This window comes from Lepeophtheirus salmonis, chromosome 4 (assembly GCF_016086655.4).
Source record: "Lepeophtheirus salmonis chromosome 4, UVic_Lsal_1.4, whole genome shotgun sequence".
Lineage (NCBI taxonomy): Eukaryota > Metazoa > Arthropoda > Copepoda > Siphonostomatoida > Caligidae > Lepeophtheirus > Lepeophtheirus salmonis.
Genome location: NC_052134.2, coordinates 40,037,513 through 40,060,231, shown reverse-complemented (window position 1 = coordinate 40,060,231; position 22,719 = coordinate 40,037,513). Strand labels below are relative to the sequence as shown.

At 28.2% G+C, this 22,719-nt stretch overlaps 1 protein-coding gene across 1 annotated transcript in view; it reads left to right on the top strand.

Moving 5' to 3' along the window:
* LOC121115930 (zwei Ig domain protein zig-8) overlaps positions 1-22,719 on the top strand; it is a 226,524-nt gene that overhangs the window by 19,635 nt on the left and 184,170 nt on the right. The window contains exon 2 of the mRNA XM_040710113.2: positions 9,238-9,303. The gene's annotated coding sequence lies outside the window, so the exon portion shown is untranslated. The remainder of the gene's footprint in view (positions 1-9,237; positions 9,304-22,719) is intronic.

Below are 22,719 nucleotides of genomic sequence, written 5' to 3'. Positions count from 1 at the left end.
TAGAGAGAACATATTTTATTCAGAAACTATAAAGTGTAATCACAAATGTTTTTTTTTCTCATGAATGATGAAGAGTAACACTAAGGAGATATGAGTATCGAGGTTATTGAGGATCGACGTCCGAGTAATTCCTGCCTATATCATTACTACATACTGAGTTTATTTTTGCTGCTTTTTCTGACATTTCAAAGCTGCTCGATCTAATTTAATGAAATTTTATGACAGTTCAGCCAGCTGCTTCCTTCCAAAATATTTGATGACAACATTAATTTTCGAGTTTTTTTTAAAACATACCCGTAGATGGTATTATTTTCATTTATAAATATCACGTTCCCAAAAAGGATTCTAAGAATTTCCCGAATCTAATTGCAAACATTATTCAAAGAGTACCCCATACCCAATTAGAATTTTATGAACCAAAAGAATATTTTTCATGTTCTATATAAGCTCCAATTTATAATATGCATTTATATATTCTTCTTTGTTTGTTTAAGTGACAATAAACTTATTGTTCAAAAACTTAGTCTATTTCATCTTTTCTATAAGTCAGACCTTATCAATCAACTAAGACGAGTTCATAACCTAAACTATTATACGATGTGCACTGAAGAGATATACTTGATTTGTAAATAACTGTTTCGTAGTTCCTAAATTTTGATTGATCGTAGACGTATTTATCCTTTCCTGCATCTTCACTTCTTTTAAAAAGGGGCTGATTATAAAATAAATATATTTTTAGTTTCTTCAATTTTCGCACACCTGTAATACAGCCTAGCTGGTTTAAGTAACAACAGTCACAATCTGGCTTTCTATGGCTCTATTGCAGACACTTGAAATAGATATGGTTTCGAACAACATATCAAGAAAGTCGGTGTTGTGGCATCTGTGGACTCGCTCCTCAATTGTCTAATTTATGGAAGGCCTGATGTCTTAAAGAATTAATATCTAGTGTTCAACCTATGGTTGAAGTTCAATTTTTGGTCTACACCTACCATAGGAAGAACGAAGTCTACAATCTGTTTCCTTGAATTTGTCATTTGCTTCCAATAAGCACAAACCATACTTCAAGACTTACAGAGCTCAGCAGAATCTGTGAAAATTCTTTCGTTGAAGGGATACCCCGTTTTCCTTTTTAAATTGTATTTCAAGCATTTTGCCGTTAAATCCAGTCATTTTTGGATTCTAATCACCCATGTAAAGCTTAAAGATTTCTACAGGGTTTTTATATTTTTAGACGTATGCCCCAGGAATAAATTGGTGCAAAATTTAAAAAATATTTTTACCATATCAAAGATATTTTATAGTACCTATCGTACTACAAAGTCGTAATAAAGCTACATTATAGGACTCTCTCTACGTTAGTGTTGATGCCGTTCCCTCCATCCCCTTTTATTTCTGAGACTTCAAGAAAACTTGATATACTGGAGGACTTCCAAAGAGTAAAACATATCTTCAAAGGTTTTTCTAGTGAAGATAAGACTTCCATCTTGCTGGTGTTGGCCACTAGAACCTAGGGCTCTTAAACTGATTCCAGGGTACCAAAAACTGCCATCTTATACGAAGTTATCTCTTTAAAAGTACCCCTTTAGTAAACAGTAAGTCATCCGCGTAAAAGAGAGCCATAGTTTGCATTTTATTATTAGAAATAGAACGTAGGGTTTCATGTTAATAGTCCGATGCTATAAAGAAAAGGGTTGGACACAAAGAATCTTTTTTTTTTTTCGCATCACCTAGTTATCTCAAAATTAATATTTCCTACACAAAATGCTAAAAATAGAGTATCTTCATATAGCTGCTACCATATGAATCATTATAGGAAAACTCCTAATATTTTTTGCTTTGACAATATATATTTATAGGAGATGGAGTCGAAGGCCTTCTGAATGTCGACCAGTATCACTGAAAAATCCTTCCCATCAGCCTTATTGGTTTCAATAGCGTCTTAGATTGATCTTGGTATATCTACAAATGGTGTTGCGATAAATCTCATTCATACATTACTGGCCTGAAACATACCCCCACCAACACCACTCCTATATAAACTATCAGCCTCACATTCACCTTACAAAACTTTAATGTTGGGGCTGTTTTTGGGCACGGTGGACTGAAACCCACCGCCACTATTTAACCAACCACTTAGAATCCTCACAACTCATATTTTCTCCTAATGTTGCGGCAGTTTTGGGTACGGTCTAGCCCTGGAATGGGATGAAATCCTCTGCCACTATTGATATTTTTTGGTGATAATTGAACTAACCTTCTAATTAATTCAATTTTTACCAAAAAAAAGAATTAAGCCCTAGGAGACCCCTCTGAGACTAAGTGAGGAAACCCGTATTCATTATCGTAAAATCAACAAACTAGCTGCATCCCTAACCACAAATAAATATATACCTAAGTAGACACAAATATGACTTCGTATTGTAAAAATATATAAATAAGCCCAAGAGATTTATTATCAAAATCCTCAAAAACAAACCTATGAATGCGGAGTTTAAACCTCTTTCTACTAACCAGTACTTAGGTAATACGGATAAGCTTGCCTTTAATGGAAAGAATGTACCAATTTATAAGCCCATTTGCATCAATCCTCAAAAATAAATAATTCATTTTATAGAAATCTAGTATACTAGCTTGTTAATAGAGACCACTAAAAATATTTTTTTTATCGAAATGATTAGTTTTTTTATCAATTTTAGTATAAAAACGACCTTGTTAATATTATCCAAATTGATTTTATATTTGGCTTCCAAAGATAGATAAACAGGTAATGTCTATTTTATCAAAAGGAGTGAGTTTAAATACAGTAGGTTCCCCATAGTGCATACTAAAATGAACTATTGGCTTTAAGTCCATCAAAAGAGAGTAGTAGTCACTTAGGTATAATGTAAATGTTTGTAGTGAAATGTCGTAAAAACTGTTTTTAAAATTTTAAAATGTAATATTTACTACTCCACGTTTTGTACATTCGACGATTTGCCCATTCCACGTTTTTTCATTCGACATTTTTTCGTTCTAAGTTCTGTCTGTTGACGTTTTGACCTACTACCGTATAAAATTCGTAATTTCAATTGTAAATCAAGCTTTTCAATGGTTTATAAAATCATATGTACCTTCAAGCATGCTTCATAGATAGTAAGACAAACTAGCTGAGTATAAATTGAAATAGTAGTAAAAGAAAAAAAGAAAACACACATGAATTTAGTAGACCTCCTGGCCATTCAAGTTTCAAAGGTGATATATAAATTTGTAGAAAGATCAAGATGACAACAATGAGTACATCAAATAGAATAAAATAGTGGTAAAAGTAAGAAGCAGAAGAAGACCCCAAGAAAGTCTATTTTACTGAAATACATTTTAAAACGGTACAATGTGATGATTAAACTATTAAAACACTTTTCAAATGAAAAGGATCAGATATGACGGATTGTTTCTAATTTGGAAGTCTACGACTATTTCCGTACCTTTTAGTGTTTCGAACGAGAAGAACTAAAGGCTTAACTGCTTTATTACATCTGGACGACCAATCAATAAAAAAGTATTGTCAAAAACGCATGCATAATTTACTAGGGGCTGGGATCAAGCAAATCGATATGGATACAATCTTAGTAGATAATTTACATTCAATGTCAAGCTTAAGTTGCATTTTCGATGGCCAACATGGCTGATAATTATGATCACAAGATAGACGACTATTTCATTGCTCAAGAACTGAAAAAGATTAGCATCAATGACATACAAACCTATTGGGAGTCAAGTTTTGAAATACAGGAAATGATTGATCAATTGGCTGAAAAGTCCAAAATAAGTATAAATCATTAAACTCAAAATGTAATTGAGAAATCAATACGACAAATTACTGGACAAGAAATGGGAGCTTCAATTACACTAGTTATGACAAGGTATCAGTAAAAAAAATACTATCCATTAGCCATCTGGACAACGGCAATCATAGGCATCTATTAGGGTATTTGTTACTCTTGCTAGAGGGCCAGAAGCATTAAAACTCAAACTCAAGAAAGTATAGGAGTCTTGCGGTATATGAAGATTCAGGAAAATCAAAAGGATTCCAGGAATTCCACATATCAAATTGCAAACATTATTACAAAAGTTCTCCACATCATTGATCACATCTATATAAACAAAAATAGTTTTTTGGTATACTATATACATGTATACTCCAATATTTAATATAGTTTACTTTGTGTTTTAAAGTACAAACCAACTTATTGTTCAAAAGCTTAGTATATTTCATCTTTTCCAAAACTCAGACCTTATCAATCAAATAAAAATAGTTCATAATCTAATCTATTAACCCACGCATTGTAACTGTAAATGATCATTTCAAAGCTCCTAAATTCTTATTGATCATTTTGTATCCATTTTTTAAAAAGGGCCCAATCATAAATCAATATTTTTTTGTAGTTTTGTTAATTTTCGCTAACCTTTGCTCCGGTCTAGTTGGTTTAAGTTACAAAAGTTGCTGCAGAATAATATTTTTAGATTTTTGTTGTGATCAAATTTTTGAGTAAAGGGGAATAGTTAGTGTATATATAACTCTTTTGCATATTAGCCAGCTTATAGAAGTGAAGTTGAGATCTTAGTTTTGTTGACAAAGTTCAAAACACTATGCAACTTTTGATATAAATTTTATTAAATAGTCCATGATACTTTAGCTTTAACATAAATTCTAATTTTATTGATTTTTTTTAACCAACTTCTAATTAATGATGGGACAAGTTGGAGCAGTTGAGATTATCGATTTATAATAATATTTGTTGGTATAATTAAAAAAAAATTTAATTTAACCAAACATCTATATTTCAAGTAATCCAATGGATATAAAAATGTTGAAAATAAATTATAAGTTTATCAAGCTTAACAAATTGATATTTCAGGTTACAAGGTCTTTAAATCCTTTTCTGAGGGATTTTTGTCTTTGCTATTTTGTTTTCCGTTTAATGAGCTAACTTACTTTCCACTTACTCTTTAACTTCAAATTATAATATCCCACTGTAGTATAAACTGATTAACTCCATTAAAATCCTAAATGAATTATATTTTTAAGAAATAAAATTGTTGATGAATTTTAACAAATGCTTTCATAACAGAAAAAAATTAATGAATATAATAAAAAAATATTCTAAGATTGTAAATTCAAAAAATGTGTTACAACTCCGGATTTGGTTTACTCACTTCCTTAAATAGTTGTATCTAAAGTAGTTCTAGCAGTTGGTCATTACTCGAAAGTCCTAGACACAACTCGTAGAAAATTGCTTTAAATTGTAAAACATTTACTTATATTGTTTTGTTTTTTTTCAAAATAAATCTGGTTCCAATTATCCGTTGGGACAAACTACACCAGTTTAAAATTATATCAAGAAACCGTATCTGTTACCATTAAAAGCAACTAAATTGTAGAAGAATAACTTCTCCACTGTGTGTTGTCCACTGAGCTACGTCTCTCCATCAATTTTAATAGAATTTTTCTTCTTTGCTTTGTACATAGCATCTATTAGAAAGAGTTAAAATAGTGATAAATTTAGAGCAACGTTCAGAATATTTAGAAGCAGTTGATGCCAGTAACATTACATTTATAATATTGTTTTTGGTTTCAGAAAGAAAAACATAATTTGAAAAAATGTTGACTCGAATAACACCTCTGTAAAAAAAAATCCCCCTCCCTAGTAAAAAAAGAAGGTTGGAGTTGTATAAAATATTGTCATTGAGATTCAAAATGGTATAAGTATTGGTCAATCATATTTTATCTCCCAAATATGACTTAGTTACTGCAAAGCTATAAATAAAATTTGAAATTTAATTTGTAACAATATATGATTAAATTTATATTCTACTTTTATTTATGCAAGTGCATGCATGAAAAAAAAAAATTATGGTATTGATGTCATAAAATGTATTTCTCAATATTTTGTATTTATGTCAGTTTGCATTGCAGGATTTAATTATCAATTTTGACATTGATCCCTTTATTACCGAACTTAAAGAATTATCGAAGGTTTAAAAATTACCCATTGGTTCTGACTGTATGATTTTTTCCTAAAAATTTATTACATTATCCAAGTTTTTATTATTAGAGATGTAAAGCCTAAGCATTACAAAAGTGCAAAAGTTGTTGTTATGGCAAATTTGAAAACTATTTTTTTTTTCTAAAGCTCGAGTTACAATTATTAAATGCCCATTGGACTCAAAGAAAAATTCATCGTTAAAAATGGTTCATTTATTTTCTCTCTTATTACTTGTTACAGAGTGGCTACTACGTTTAGTTCCTTGATCACACATCTCTAAAATATTTTTCAAATTGTCAGTTTTAGCAGTTACATGTTCAAAGTTTTTTTTACATTCTGAATATGCTTATGATTTACAATCCTAGTTATAATTTCATTGAAGTCTTCTTTTAACGTGCCTATGGATTTTTACTAAGAAATATAAACAGTGATGCGTATTAGGGCACTTAGGGTATCTTAAAAAAATCACCGAATATCAGAATACATTAAAAGAATGTTTTACATTAGAGTAGCTTAGCTGTCATGACGTTTTATTGGAAGAGCTATAAGTTGTTATTACAAGGGGGAAGGGAAGAAAAGAAATAAACAAGGAAATAGGCACAAATGACTCAGATTTCCATTTTCAATTCTAAACTGAGTCCAACAAGGAATTACAGTTATACTCCAGAACAAATTAGGGCTACACGCAAGTGTTCAATCTTTTTTCTTATAAATCAATTATAAGTGAACAGGAAGTTCACTTTTCAGAAATTAAATAATAATCTAAATGGCTAAGGAAAAGAAAATTCACTCTTCAATTTCACAACTCAAAAAAAAAAAAAAAAAAAAAAAAAAACGTACGAGAAAAAACCAAAACAATTTTCATCAATAAATATAAAATTAAATCGTTTTCTTATACTTGCACGCTCCATACTCATATATTGTTCCAACATTCACGATATTTATATCATACCGTAATAATAAATTGTAAATTATTTATTTAATTCTTTTCATACCAAATTTATTTTCATATTGACAATTTTTCTACCTAACTGTAAAATAAAAATAATTTTTTACATTAGAATATATCTGTACAAAAATGAATAATTGTAAAAAATGTGCAAAATAGAGATCATTTCTGATGATGAGAAATGAAAGAAAATATATTTCATAATTTTGGATATCATTTTTACGAAAATAGGGTTAAAAATATATACAGACTTATACAAAATCACTTTTTATGTTAATTTCTTTTGATGTTTAAAGAATCAACTTAATAGTGAATAAGTAAGCTGTTAAAGTTTCATCAGTTGAACTAATAACCAATTATGATGAAAATAAAATTACCTGAAAGATATTGATATTGTTGCACAAAAAAACTAATTATATCCGAGAAATTTGATTTGAAAAATATATAAGACATATAATATTAAAAAGATTCTAATTATAAAAATCGAACTAAAAAAAATGTATAAAAAAAATTGCAATGACAATGACTTTTAAGTTCCAGAATAAGCCTTTCATATCTTTTTACAATTTTTGTAAGATTAATATTAATTATTTAATTGCTAGTCTTTCAACAGTATTCAAAATATGCAGGTGTTTATTTTTGTATTAGGAAATCAAAATCTATTTTGCAGTTTGTTCGAACGTATAACTTAAGTATGCAATTATAGTTTTTGTAATTCCAATCTCAATAGAATCCGAAATATAGTTTCCTTGTATCTTATGAGATAGATATTTTATTCAAACCTGAGAGATCTGGAATTTTCTTAGATATCTTTACCTCAATTTGGAGTATATACTTAAAATGTATTGGTACCATTATAATAAAAAGTTTTAGTATGGGAAAATAAAATTTTGAGTAATGTTTTCCAGCCTCTTGTAAGACCACATTTGAAAAAATATATAAAAAAAGACAATAAACTATTGGAAAGATGGTTTTGTTCTTGAATAGTATATTTTACATCGATTATAAGATTAAATTATTCCATACAAAGGGAATTTTAAAATATAAAGATCAGAAAACTAAAGCTACTGAGTCACAAATTACTTTTTTTTTAAATAATATCAAAACATGATATCTCTATCTATCAAAAATTTAAATAGATTAGACTCATAGACTTAAAACCTGAGGGGGGGAGGAGAAAGTCCACTTCTTTAGCAAAGTGAGCCCCATCTTTACTTTCATAGAATGAATAATAAACAGACTACAACTTTGTTACCTCATGTTTTCCTATGAAATTACATATTCTATAAAATTGTAATTTTACTGTCACTTTTTCATGCTAATTTGGTTCACATGAATAGCGTATATTAGAGAATGATCAACAGGTCTAAGAGACCCGTTTTAAAGATGAAAAATTTTAGCAACAAAAAAATGCATACTATATCATAAATAGAATGATATGGATGATGATTTATGAGGCCCATGTAATTGAGTGCAAATTGCTACGCACTATAATTAGATAAAAATAAAGGCAAAATCCACAAAAGAAAATCTTACATCGGAATTATAACACTTTGTAAATTATATAGTTATGATAAGAAATAAATGAAATAAAGTTTTGAATATATTTTGACATTCATGTTCAATTCATGACGATCTAGTTTGTCTATAAAATTTAATTTACAACCATGAAAAGTATCTGGGCCTTATTGGTTTACTTGGTATTCAATAAACCTATAAAAAAGTGCTCACAAATCTTTTTAAAACCGTACTCAGAAGTAACTTGGAAGCAGATTTTTGTATCTATGTGTCTTGAAATAAAGAAAGTCTTATTAAGAAAGACGTTTCACTAGAAAAACAAATGATCTACTCCATTTTGAAATTAGTGACTGAAATTTTGTAACTGAATGAAAGTCCCCATTCATATTACGTGTTATAAGATTACTGAAAGACTAATTTCGAATCACAGCCTTCTTCTTAAGCATATATTTACTACAATTCGATGTAACATATCCATATTGGCACACAAAGCTGTACTATTCATATTTTAGTTTTACAGTTTTAGATGAGAAAAGTTTCCAAAAATCTCAGATATACATAATCCAATTAAAAAACAAGTAATTATTTTTCAAAATTCTATGTGTATTTATTTAATTCAGCAAAAAAAATATTTACCTTTACAATATTTGACAAAAAAATATTATTAAATTATTGTCTTATTAACAAAAAAAGAAAATACATTGACTAATTAAAATAATTATATCCTCTTCATTTTTATTACAGATTCTTCAAATTAGCAATTTATTACATCACAAATGGGTTGATTCGACATCATCATCATCAATTAAGGTGAGGTCCTAACATTATCAAAAAAATCTAAACTAAGGTGGAGCTAATTTTTTTGCAAAATATATTATTTGCAAATATTTAGACATTTAGAAAAATATTTAAAGATAACTCAAGGTATACAGATTTTGTATCAATTTTCAAAACTTTAAAGCTGTTGGAGTACCTCTGAATAATTTTCAAAACGACTCAAAATTTGCAATTAATATTTTTTGATATAACAAAACATTTAACTACGTGAAAGTTCCAACATTCCATTTTTTTAAAAGAAAGCTCCATCTTAAATTATATATAATTTATCTTATTAGATTTCTTTATCTTATTTTTTCTTCTTATATTTTATAAATTGTATATTTTTTAGATGAGTGAAGTCTTGTTGATCTTTTTGATCAATTAAAGTTTATTTAGATATAAACATATATATTTGCTTTTTATATTATATATATTTTGATAATAAAAATTGATAAGATGAAGAAAAGTTCATTAAATATTCTGTCTGGATACTCCCTGCAAATATATATCCATAAGTATACATCTATGTGCCTACAAAAACTCCTTTGTAAGTTTAAATTGTAGAATATTGGATTTAACAAGAGATACATATAACAACATATAAAGAATTAGATTTCAATAAATTGCAAAGGTTTATTTAAGGTGTTTTCAAATAAAATAAAGACATAAATGAACATTTATTTGATCAAAACTCTTACTCTTTATTAAAAGCAAAAATGGCTTTGGAACCCATTTTATATAATAATATATATTCAAAAAAAAAAAATTGATATTCTATTTTCATATTTGACAGATAAAAAACACGTACCAAGATTTAATATACTTTTAGATAACCTTGACATATTCATGGAGATACCATTTTGTTTATTTTTTCTATTTTTCAGTAAAATGCTTTGACCTGGTAAGCATTTGAGTTAAAAGTTTTTTGTTTTTTTTGAAAATTTAAAACAATAAAAGGTATTTTTATATGTATTTAATGTATTTTGTAAATACCAGGTGGTAACTTGAAACTTACACCCTTGGAAAAAGAGAATATCAACATAAGCTGACATTCCTTAATTATAAATGTAACAGAAAAATTTATTAATCGTTTTCTAACACATAGCCAATGATAAATTGATTTATTATATTCAGTTGCCTTTGGCCTCACAGATGGCAACACGCTTCTTGCAAAAACAGTTGTAGGCATTCCAATTTAAGTTTGGTTCCATAGCAGCCCATTTCTCGTCGACTGAATTCTATTAGGTTCAAAGTTAGGGTGGTGGAAGCTACAAGCCCTCCACTCGAAGTTCACCCAATAAGAAAAGTCGAGGGGATTGACATCCGGACTGTATAGAGGCCATACTATCATGTTCCAGAAAGTAATGCTATTAGCTAAGAAGTTATGAGTTATTTTGTAGTTTGAGCAGGGGCCCCATCTGACTGAAAAACGACGTTGCCGTGAAGGAAATATGCCTGGGCCCAGGAGAGGAGGTTGGCATTGAAAATGTCGATGTCCTTGGCTGCTGTAATATTTCAATCCTTCTGGAACCATATCAGGGTTGCTAAAATGCCTTTGAAGCCAACAATGTTGCACATGTCAGAGCCTCGTAGTCTTCGGGAAAAGGCCATAATTTTTATTTGTTTTGAGCTGTTTTTAATGTTTAAAACGATTTTAAGACCTCGGCGTGGAGGATAAGGATAAGTTATGTTATTATATTTTAAAACCGAATGTTACAAGATTATGAAACCATTTTTAAAATGTCTGCATCATACTTATAACTCTAGTTATCATTGTTTAAAGTGGAAAATAGGTATTTTTTATTCAGAGGCTCATAGCTTCAAGACGAATAGATTCAAAAAGTATTTTCACCTATTACTACTACGAATACAAAGAAAAGAGAACACAGAGACCAAGGAATGAGAATGTCTGTAAGAAAAAAAAATATTTTTTCTCACAGAATCATGAATGATTAACGAGGGACTAAAATTTATCAGATTTTGTATATTTTACTTTACCAATATAATAAATACTATTTTGCATTTTATAGTTATGGCTCTTAAACGTTTCTGAGCCTGAGCACTCCATTCTTGATGCTGACTACATATGCAAACGAAGTAGGAAGTAAAATGGATCATATTTGTAAAAGTTTTAGTTAAACTCTAGAGGTTATATCAAAAAGCAGTGAATTGGGTTATTAGCCCACTACATACTCTGCGGGAAAAAGTAAATAGAGTCTCGCATAAGGGGTTCATTCACCAATTACAACGATTTGATGGTGGGTTATGAACCCACTCAGGGCCTTACTGATATATTGAAGAAATTGTGGGCTGATGAAATACATATGTTACGGGCAATGTGGAAAATCGGGCATTTTGCAAAATGCCCGTTAGAGTGGACAATGTGCAAAATAGCCGAGCAATATATAAAAAAGAGTGTTGTCATTTTACGTTCATTAACATTGACAGGTAAAATGAGTGTGGGTAATTTGATTATTAAACAATTCATTGCAACCAATTTGATAATTAAGGATTTTATTAAAGTACAAATTCATAGCAAGCAATTTAATAATCCAGTGCAGGCGTACCCAACCTGTGCATTGCGGCCCGCCCAATTGTTTAGTTCTAGCCCACTACTCATTCTCACTTCAAGTAGTATTTTTTTAGAAAATTGTCGCAATATCATCAAGACGCATAGAATGCTCATGATACGTACAAACATTGAAAAATATTTGACGGTATCTTATATTTTCTGAGATTCTAACAAGATTGACAAATTAGCTTTTTTAAGAAGTTTGGCCTTGAAGAATTAGATTTGGTCTTATTTTATATTTGGTCTCGAATTGAAATAAGTTTGTATTCAATAGTTTAGTTCTTTTAGACATTTGAGGTCCATTAAAACATTTTTGTTGGCAATGCCCCCCCCCCCCCCATTAACATCTCTGATCTAGTCCCTTTTAATTGAAATTTATATAGTATCCAGACAAATCAAATTATAGTATGATAAGAAATTATCAGAAGAAACTCAATTTTATTTTAAAAATATACCTCGGTCAACAAGTTGTGCAGATGGACATCTTGTCCTAAGGTAAATAAAATTATATCGCCACAACTATCCTGAGTATCAAGGCCCCTTTCGAATATATTATATTACACGCAGGCCCACTGGTTAAACTAGTGAACACTTGTACACAAGGGGAATAAAAATCTATTGCCATCTCTATGCAGAGTGTCAAGGATCCCTTCTTATATATTATAATACACCCCAGATTGTACAAGTGCACTACTGGTCCCAAAAATTGGATCATTACCCACCACACCCACTGCTTCTCTTAAAATAGATCCCCACTACATCTTGGCTACTGTGATCCATGTTACTAAACCATATATATAATAGATTAGGGACAAAAATGATGTATTCAAACAGTTCAATGTAAGAAAGCAGTCTTAAACTTTTAAAGTGTAATTCCTCAGTGTTAATGGAAGTTCCAGAGAGAAGGAACTTACATTGCGACTGACCACAACAATTCTGTTGGATGAAAATGAACAAGGCCTTAAGTGGTGGAATTGCACAGACTCCAAACAAATAAGTTCATTTGAAAAAAAGGGACACCTTTGTAATAGAAAATGCCATAATAGCACAACATGTAACACTAGTAGTTTATTTGGGGAATGTATTTATGTTTAGGATATATTAAGGTAACATTAGTTATGTAAGGTATGTTCAAAAATATTAAAATTTTAAATTATTACATTTTATGTTGAAAAGTTTAAATAAATTTTTTGTTTATGTCTATTTTGAACAAACTAATAATATTTATATAAAATATATAACTGGGTAGTTCAAATATTATGAAATAGGATTAACAATTCTAATATAAATTTTTATTAGATCTTAACTTGTTGCTATGGTCATCCTGATATGCCAAATTTTAATAGGTCCATTCAAATTGCTCACCTTTTTGGTTTGCATTTTAGTATTAAAAAAACATCTGAACCTCTGGCTGCAGAGGAGCTGCATACCAGTCATAAACCACCAAAGTTACACATACCATTACAGAGACCACAAAGTATAATAGCAAAAAAAAGTTCTAGAGTTCTACGAATAACGGCCCACCTTTTTGACCAGCGTTCACTTGTCCAACCCATGAGCTAGGGTGTATTATAGGATATTGAAAGGGATCCTTAATACTCAGGGAAGGTATGGCAGTGGGTAATGATTCACTGTTTGACCTGGCGATTATTTTGAACAACCCGTGGGTGGGGTACATTATACGATATCAAAATAGGTCGTTGATGCTGAGGGAAGTGGTCCACTAGTACAACTGAGTTGTTTTACAACATATTAGAAGGAGTTCTTGATGCTAAGGATAGTGATGGAGATAGGTTTTGATCCCTCTTAGGGACCAGCTGTCCACCTGCACAACATGTTGGCATAGGTATATTTTGCACATTGAGATGAGGTTCTCGTGATCACTTCTTATTATAATAGTTTGATTATGTGAACACTATATCTATTTCAATGAAAATATACCAGAGCATCAAATTGTATCATAATCAAATCCTTAACGACCAAATTGTTTGGCATATAATTGTATAATAATCAATTTAGAATTTTGTCGCCGTCTGAATTTTGTCTACGTCAGAGTTTGTCTTCGTCAGTTTCGTCTACGTCAGAATTGTGTCTTTGTCAGAGTTTTGTCTCCGTCTCGTCTTTGTCATGATTTTTGTCAGATTGTCTTCGTCTCGTCTTTGTGATGAAAAAAAAATCCTTAACGAAGTAATTTCGTCCCGTCAGGCTTGACGAAGTTAACACTCCTGCTCAGACGTAAATATTGAATTATTGTACATTATATTCCCAACTTATAAAATAATATACCTGATTCAAAAGTTACCTACACTAAGTGATCAATTTTAAGTTTGACTGTACGAGGGCGAAAATAATTAATTGGTTTTATCTTTTGATTGATTTTTGGCATATTTTTGTGATACAACTTCATTAACATTCGAAATCTCCATTCTAATTTTCAAATTATATCTCATTTTTATGAATTAATTTGTTAATTATACAAATATATTTATATATCCAAACAAATCCATCCATAAATTGGATGTAAATATTGAACATGAAATATTCCATAAACTTTTTTAAAAAAGTTCTTTAAAACCACACTTTTATCTAATGTAGTATACTTTTTTATTTAGAAAAGTTACCTTGTTACTATTAACATGGAGTTTTGGAAAACTTTGGCATTAAGGCAAAAAAAGATCTCAACTTCTGGTGAAAAAAAATTATCTTGAACCGGCTTAAAAATAAAATATAAAATATATTAGAGGCTTCATGGTTTGATATTAATCAAAAAATAAAGTTTATATGTATAAATATACTAATTTAGACCATCAAGGATGGTAGTTCTACTGATTAAATTCTACTTGTGATGTTTAATACAACTTTCTCTATTTACAACTAACTAACTTTGCAGGAAAAATTACTGAACAAATAAACAATGGAAAAAATACAGAAATTAAGGAAATAAGTTTTTAACTATTTATCTTCATTTGTTTTTTGTTTTTTTTCGTTTTTGTTTCAAGAACATTAAGGAGAGGAAAATGGGGTGAGAAGAGTAAAAATGCGTTAGGGGAGAAGATAAAAATGAGAACAGGAAGAAAAAAACTCTGAGATTTCTAATTTACACAAAATCAATTTAAACCTTAGAAAGTTTGATTTTTTTTTTTACATTTGTAGACTATGTTTATGTAGCTCATGAATATAAAAATTAAGTACTCACAAAACATGAGTCTTGTTAACCCAATAAAATATGTAGCTACATCCCAAAATAGTGGGGAATTTATTTGCATTTTATAAGTATTTATTTTGATAAAATATAATAAGTTTTATAGTAAAACATTCCGGATATATTAACATTTTATGCAAAGAATTTATGCAAATCGTTTTCCTCCATCCCTTTGTGACCAACAAAGGAATATTATTTTAGAGTAGAATAGTTATAAAATAAAGGATAGAATAGTTATAAAATAAAGGATAGAATAGTTATAAAATAAAAGATAGAATTGCATTATAAAAATTGTTTAATTTATATCTGAGGCAACTAAAATATTTTTTTGGGTTGATTTACCCAATCCTATGTAATACAAAATTCCAAAATCATCCTTGCTTGTTTTTGTACGGATTGACACTATTCGTACCTACTATGAAGCATACTCAGTATATAAACGTGTTTTGAATTCTTTTTTTTTTCTACAAAAATATACTTTTTGAAATATATTATACTTGCTTATTTACAATTAAATCCAGTTTAAATCGAATAATATTTTTACACGTTGACCAGACATGTTTTCCAATTATTTCCATATGTAGGTAAACCTTCAAAAAAATATTAATCTAAGTTAATATTAAAAAAATTGAACTGACATTTTGAAAATCAATCGTCAGTTTAAATAAATGTCTACTTTGATTATTATTTGTTTCTTTTTTCGTAAAGAAAGGATATTTTTATGTCTTCAATGTATTGTGTTGTAATTTCAATAGCTTCCTTTTATTGTGTGCATTTATAAATAATAATACTTGATATTCTTTTATAAAATTAACTTTTGAAGTTGAACATTCTTATTTCTGACTGTTACATACATTGATGATTATTAGTAAGTATGCTGTGCTATCAAAAGGAAATATACAGCACTTTTTAAAAATTTAGAAATTTGACATGACCTGAAATTTGGCTATTTCTCGAAAACTGTAAAACCTACAAGGCTAATTCATCCTTCAATAAGGGAAACTTATATATATGTTTTAATTGTTGCTATATTATTTGCGATCAAAATTATGGTTAACCCTTGCAATTAGGAAGAGAAAAGTTATGTATTATTCACGGATTCAAAATTTAATTTTCTGGCATATACAATGATCTATCGAGGTGAAACTTTAGTCAAGTGGCAAAGCTATGAGATACTTATTATACCTTGGACCCTTGGATCAGACCACGTGGACACAAGGACCCATTTCTTTCCTCATACCTTTCAAAACAATTTATGAAAAAATGTGTTAAATATAGCAATTAAAGTGAAAATTAATCTAAAATAATAATAAGAAGGCTTTCAAACGTGCTTCACGTTGAAATTGGAATTTGCTTAGTTTAACTTTGAACAAGAAAGGAAATAAAATGTGAATATTTTTTAAATTTATCGTCCAACGGCCAAAAATTAAAGATATTTTCTATTATGAGGAGATGGATGAAAGAGCTTTTGGAGTTAAACGAAGGACTCAGATGCAAATCTGTGTATGGTCATGTGTCCAATTTCATAAATTGAATTCCAATTCTATCATAGAAAAATACATTTTGGTTCCTGATGTTATCAGGGTTAGAATATCCACAGGCTAAGGCTGCAATTAGTGGAGACTGACATCTTTCTATTTCGAGTAATGTTTCGCATGATAGATCCTATTATAGAGTTAACCCATGCAATAAAATCTTGAATCCGTTAACAATACAAAATCAACTTCACAAGGAGCAACTAGAATTAAGATTCCCATTAATGTGTCATCATTTGAATGCTATACATATGTTATTTCAAATGAAGGTTGAATTGTAAATGTTAGGGTTTTCACGTCTACGTACCTACATACATGTAATCTGGATAAGATTAAACTGAGAATTTCTAGAGTTTACTTCTAAACAGGATTTACAACTGCAAAATTCATCAAAAAGATGATTTTTCTATAAATGACATGGTTCGTATGCTATCTGCATCACTAGATGCCAAAATTATTGTGTAGTATGTAATTTTTAATTTTCATGTTATCTTATTGAAAGTAAGTGTAAGTTTCGGGATTTATCTTCCAAAATCATAATCAACGTCATAGTTTGCTGGATCTGACATAATTAGTTGTCATTTTAGTGTAGCATGAGGTCGGAAACATATGAATCGTGATACATAAATTGTAAATTCGCAAGAACTTTATGACCTATTCATATTAATTGTAAGCTTTAAAGAAAAAATAACAATTAAAACAACTTGAAATCTAAGTTTTTTTGGTACTTGTTGTATATTGACGTATAACATACGTATAAATAAACATGTTGAATGTATATACATACATCTAAAATCCCATTCAGGATGATTTTATGTATTTCAAGTTACCTTTATAATATATATCGAATGTATAGTGGGATATAAACCATGTTTAGAGGATGCCGATGCCTATTCATTTGTAATGTTATTGAATATCATTATAGGTCGGGGTTTTTACTCGTAGAATTCCACAAGTATGTAGTTTGCTCAACAATCATAAATAATTTATAGTCATTTTAACAAAAAAAAACAATGATTGAACATATCAATAACAACAAAATAAATCTTGTTGGGACTCAAAACTAATGTTTTAAAGATGATTTTCTTTTAAAAATATATATTTTCTATTGATGCTTTATTCTTACAAAATAAATTTTAATAAATTAATTTATATTTAAGAATAGAAAATATATTAAATTTTTTTGAAAATGTTAAAAATTCAAATAGTGTACCTATGATTCTTTCTCAACTATCTCAAACAATGAGATTTCTTTTATTGTAAGTGTATGTTTTTAGCTCAATCGACGAACTACTTCATTAACTTAAAGACAAATGAGTCTTAGAAATATTTTATAACCATAATACAGATTTCCAATAAACAAAAATATAAATGTTTTTTATATTTTCAAAGCTTTTGAACAAAAAATACAGATCTTTTTGAATTATTTATAATTAGATAACAAGAACAAATGTGTTTATAACAATTTTGAAGGAAGGAAGTTACATTCCAATGACAATATTAAGAATTTTGTCAAAATCAATACCTAATATGTACAATATATATATTTTTTTTAAAACTAATGGAAAGTATTGTTTTGAAATACTTATGTCAAAATAATAGGATACCTTTGGTTCATAGTATGTTTATGGTATAAGGCAACGGATGTTAAAAGGAAGCAAATAATACTATTGTTAGTAATACAAAAACGTAAACATGTCAAAAAATATTATATCATTTTTGTATATATATATAAAAACAAAATGGTTCATTAACTTTTCTCATTATTTTCTTTGATAAGTTATTTATTGTATGTAGAGTTGTAAATCATAAGCATGTATGGGTTACACTTATAACTCCCAAAAAAAACCTAAAGTTGCTTTACTTTTCACACTTACTCAAAACGTCGCTTCTCTAACCTAAAAAAAAATATTGAATAATGATACGACAACATAAAAACTTGCACACAAAATATAGCTTAGAATTTACAGCTCTGGTTATAAGGCTTGAAAATTTCAACATATACCAATACTAAAGATTTTAGAATCAAGTTTAAGCCCATGGCCTAAAAAAATTAATTTATGACTGTTTAAACTTTGATTTGCAGCCAAAAATTATTGTACTATAAGCTTTCAATATTTCTACGGTCAAGGCTTATTACTTTTTATGATATGCTATATGTTATCCAAAATATGATTTTACTATGATCTTTTCCATAAAAGCTTATAAATTTATGGAATTCTGATCTTTTATGTCATTTTTTGAAATGGGATTGACACTTTAAATTTAAAAAATAACACTTTACCGTCAAAAGTGATTATATTAACACCTCAAGTACTTTTACCTATTTGAAATTATGGGTTAAATATTGGGTTTTAATTGTTAATTTGTTTTTACATTGTAGTAAAAACAATTCTTAGTCCATTTTCCCCTAAAAATGTGTACCTTTTAAAATGGGAATATAAAAATATGTAATCTTCTTTTATTAGTTAATTTAAAAAAAACCTCATCATTTGATTTAAATGTGAAAGGACAAAATAGAAATGGATATACCAAATTTATATTCGATCTATTTATTATGTATTTACGAGGAGTATAAAAAGGACAATTGAACTTTGTATGAGGTACATAATATTTATTTATTTTCAAGAATGTCATCATTAGTTTATTGAACCACTATAAAATATTCAATTATTTTATATTCTCGTAGCTTAGTAAGAATTTCTGGTGATATCAGTGCTTGAGTTCGAACCCTGGTTGATGTTAGAAAAGAAAATATATAATTAAGTTTACATTGACTTTTTTAAAAATATTTCCATTTACCCTATCTAAAGTTTAATAAATTTTTCATTTGGATTTTCCATTTCATTTTGTGGTTGCAATTTGTACACTTCATTTATATAATTTACAGCTTGTACAAAATCATAATTGTACGATGACACACTGGAATAGGACAAAGTCTGTGAGCCATTTGTAATCTTTTTCATGTTTTGATAAGTTTAGTGTGTTTATTTCAGAAGTTCATACGTAACTCAACTAAAAACTGCAATTCTCAGATTTCATTTGATAGAAAGAACATAAGCAAAAAAATGTTATTATGATGGAACGCCAAATGATTAAATTGGCGTTCTAGTCCGCGCTGGTAAGACGTAGATTTTCTTTCTGTTCAGGCACTAATTCCTTACAAATATGACAAGTGCCTGTTTTGCTGATAGTCCTAACATTGCTGCGGGTATTAAAAAAAACACAAAACTAGTACATTTTACGTGTTATAGAAAGGCGTTACTGTGAATCTATTTTGATTAGAAATAAATTATCTGATATTAATTGTGTTTTTAGTCATTCTAAAGTTGTTAACAATGTTATTTATGGGATTTTTGCTGTTAATGTGAAAAGAAAGCCCTTTAATACTTTTGACTTTCCCCAAGTTTAAAAAAATTTCGATCACTAAACTTACCAAAAATTGCAATTGAAAATGTTCTAAAGAAAATTATTGTCCCAGAATAAAATTGTCAACTTTGCTTATAACTTTACAAAAAAGGCCAAAAAATTTTTTCTTCATAGATGTATTTTTAATTTGACATACAATTATAACAGAAATTCCTTATTAGATATACTCCATTTTGAAGAGATAAAATAGTTATCTAATACTCAAAGTATATAAACAATATAGTTATAAAAATTAGGATTAGAGTAAGGCTTTCCATTCTTAGTGAATACTATTTTCCAACAGAAAATGCGTGTTTATTGCGTTTGGAACTTATTGTTAGCTCAACTTGGAGTTAATCATATCATACAGTAGCAATAATCGTTTAAAATTTAAAAGTCCTCCTTTCCCGTGTAATTTTTTGATGTTTTACTACTTTTGTAGATAATAATTTCTTTTGAAGCTATATATAAATGGACAAAATATAATGGATCTATGGAACTAAAGATATAATTTATCAATATTTGTACTTTACTATAATATTTTCAACACATTTTTCAATCAAAAATAGGAGTCAAAAATTTCAAATTCCCTCTCGAGTAAAGTTTTTTGAACTAATTAAGCTTAAAATTATTGGAGATAATTTTCCAACTGAAACTAATTAATTATGTGTAGCAATATTTGAAAGTTGTTCTTTATATACGTAAATATATGGGGCAGGCATAAAATTTGTTTTAATTATGAAAATGAATAGTAAAATTCATTATAATGACTATTTTTTTAGCAGAAGAGGGATAATACATAATATGTAATGATAACAAAATCTCTTAATAAAGTAAGATATTTTTATTCACAAATTACACTATGTACAGAATTCAAGTCTTGGTACAACTACCATATTAAATTCAAATCTGTTACTGATATCCTAGCTATAGAACACAAAAAGTTTATTAAATCCCATTTGTTGAATATAATTTCGATTTAGATCCATATTTCAAAATGAAATATTTATTTTAGTTAAAAATTGAAATTAATAATTGATAAAAACATTCCAGTATTCAAAAAAATAAAGTATTTATTAAGTTATCTTGAATACAGTTCCAACAAAATGTGTTTAACCACACAAAAATACTATAAATTGAAAGGTCTCATTCAGAAAATAATATTTTTGCATTTTTTCTTCAATTACATTATATTATAGTATAAATTAAAGAATAAACCTTTGATTACAACTTTAAAAAAACTGCTGTAAAAAAGGGATTTGATAAATTTAATAAATATTTATTAATAGTCTTTTAATAAATGAACAATGTATGGATGCAAAAAATATTTTTCGTCTAAACATAATTTTGTCAATTATTTGACTAAATGCAAGAAGTAGTGAATATTTTAGAAACAAGAAAAAATCCAGAAATTAAACATATTAAAATTGAAGTTAATCCTCCTTTCTACCACTAGAACATTAGTTGATTATTACAATAAGTTGAATAATTGACTCAATTATAATCAATTTCAAAACATTTTAATAAAAACTTACTCTGCTTATTTTTGTAATATTCTAAAAGAAGATTAAAATTCAAACTGAAACAATATATCAAAATCGAACTTTTTCTGAAAATACTATTGCCAAGTATAACTCATAGATTCATCCAATTTTGCTTGTTTTTTTAAGTAAAAAGTTAATTTTATGGCTTTAGCTAGTAGTTTAGCTATAATATCTATTTATTTTATTTAAAAGATACGAAAGTATTAAATTTAATACTACTATAGATAAAATGTTTTTAATTGCTTGGTAGTATAATTAAAAAAATTATTAAACTGTTCTTTAATACACATATTTTGGTATAAAATATTATATTTTTCTATTTGTGTGGATTCACGTTAGGATGTAAGGTAAATAACAATTGGTTTACTAATTCAATTTTATATATCAGTATTAAATGCAATCTATTATTTTATGAAATACATTATTGTACACTGTATTTTAAAAATGCTATAAAATAAATGAAAAATTGTCACTTTGCAAATTGTTCATAAATGTTTGTTATAAAAAAAATAATGCACTTTTAAGTAAATAAAACATTTTGTTCATTTTGAATTAAAGATGCTTTGACCTGCATATACATGAATGTATGCGATGAAGAAGAAAAATAAATGTAATAAATCAATAATAAACATATTGAAAGCCCTACGCTTCCCAAAATGTTTACTCAAAATTGGGTACAATAAGATATCCACAACGATGTTTAGTGATTACACGAGCATTTTATAACAGAATGCTTCCAGTACATAAATTATTCAATTAAGATTAAAAGTGAGTTCCCACATCTACCATACCTAAATACGTGTATAATTTTGGATAAGAACTGTAGCTATTAATTTCTAAGTCTCAATCATTTTTAATTTCAAAATAAAGAGGTTCAATAAACAATTTATTGTTTGCAAAAGTGTAACATTATGCTAAATTAAATTCTGGAAGTAAGTAAATATCTTTCTAATATGTTTACAAATATATTTTTTCATGAATTTGTCTTTTAAAAAAACTGAAAATTTATAATCTAATTCCAACCCCTAAACTTCCCGAAACAAATTTTTGCGGACACAACCATGTGATTTGTTGTATATTCTTAATGAAAATTGTATTAAAAATTATTGAAAACCGCTAAAAATTTTGGTACTAGAACAGGTACGA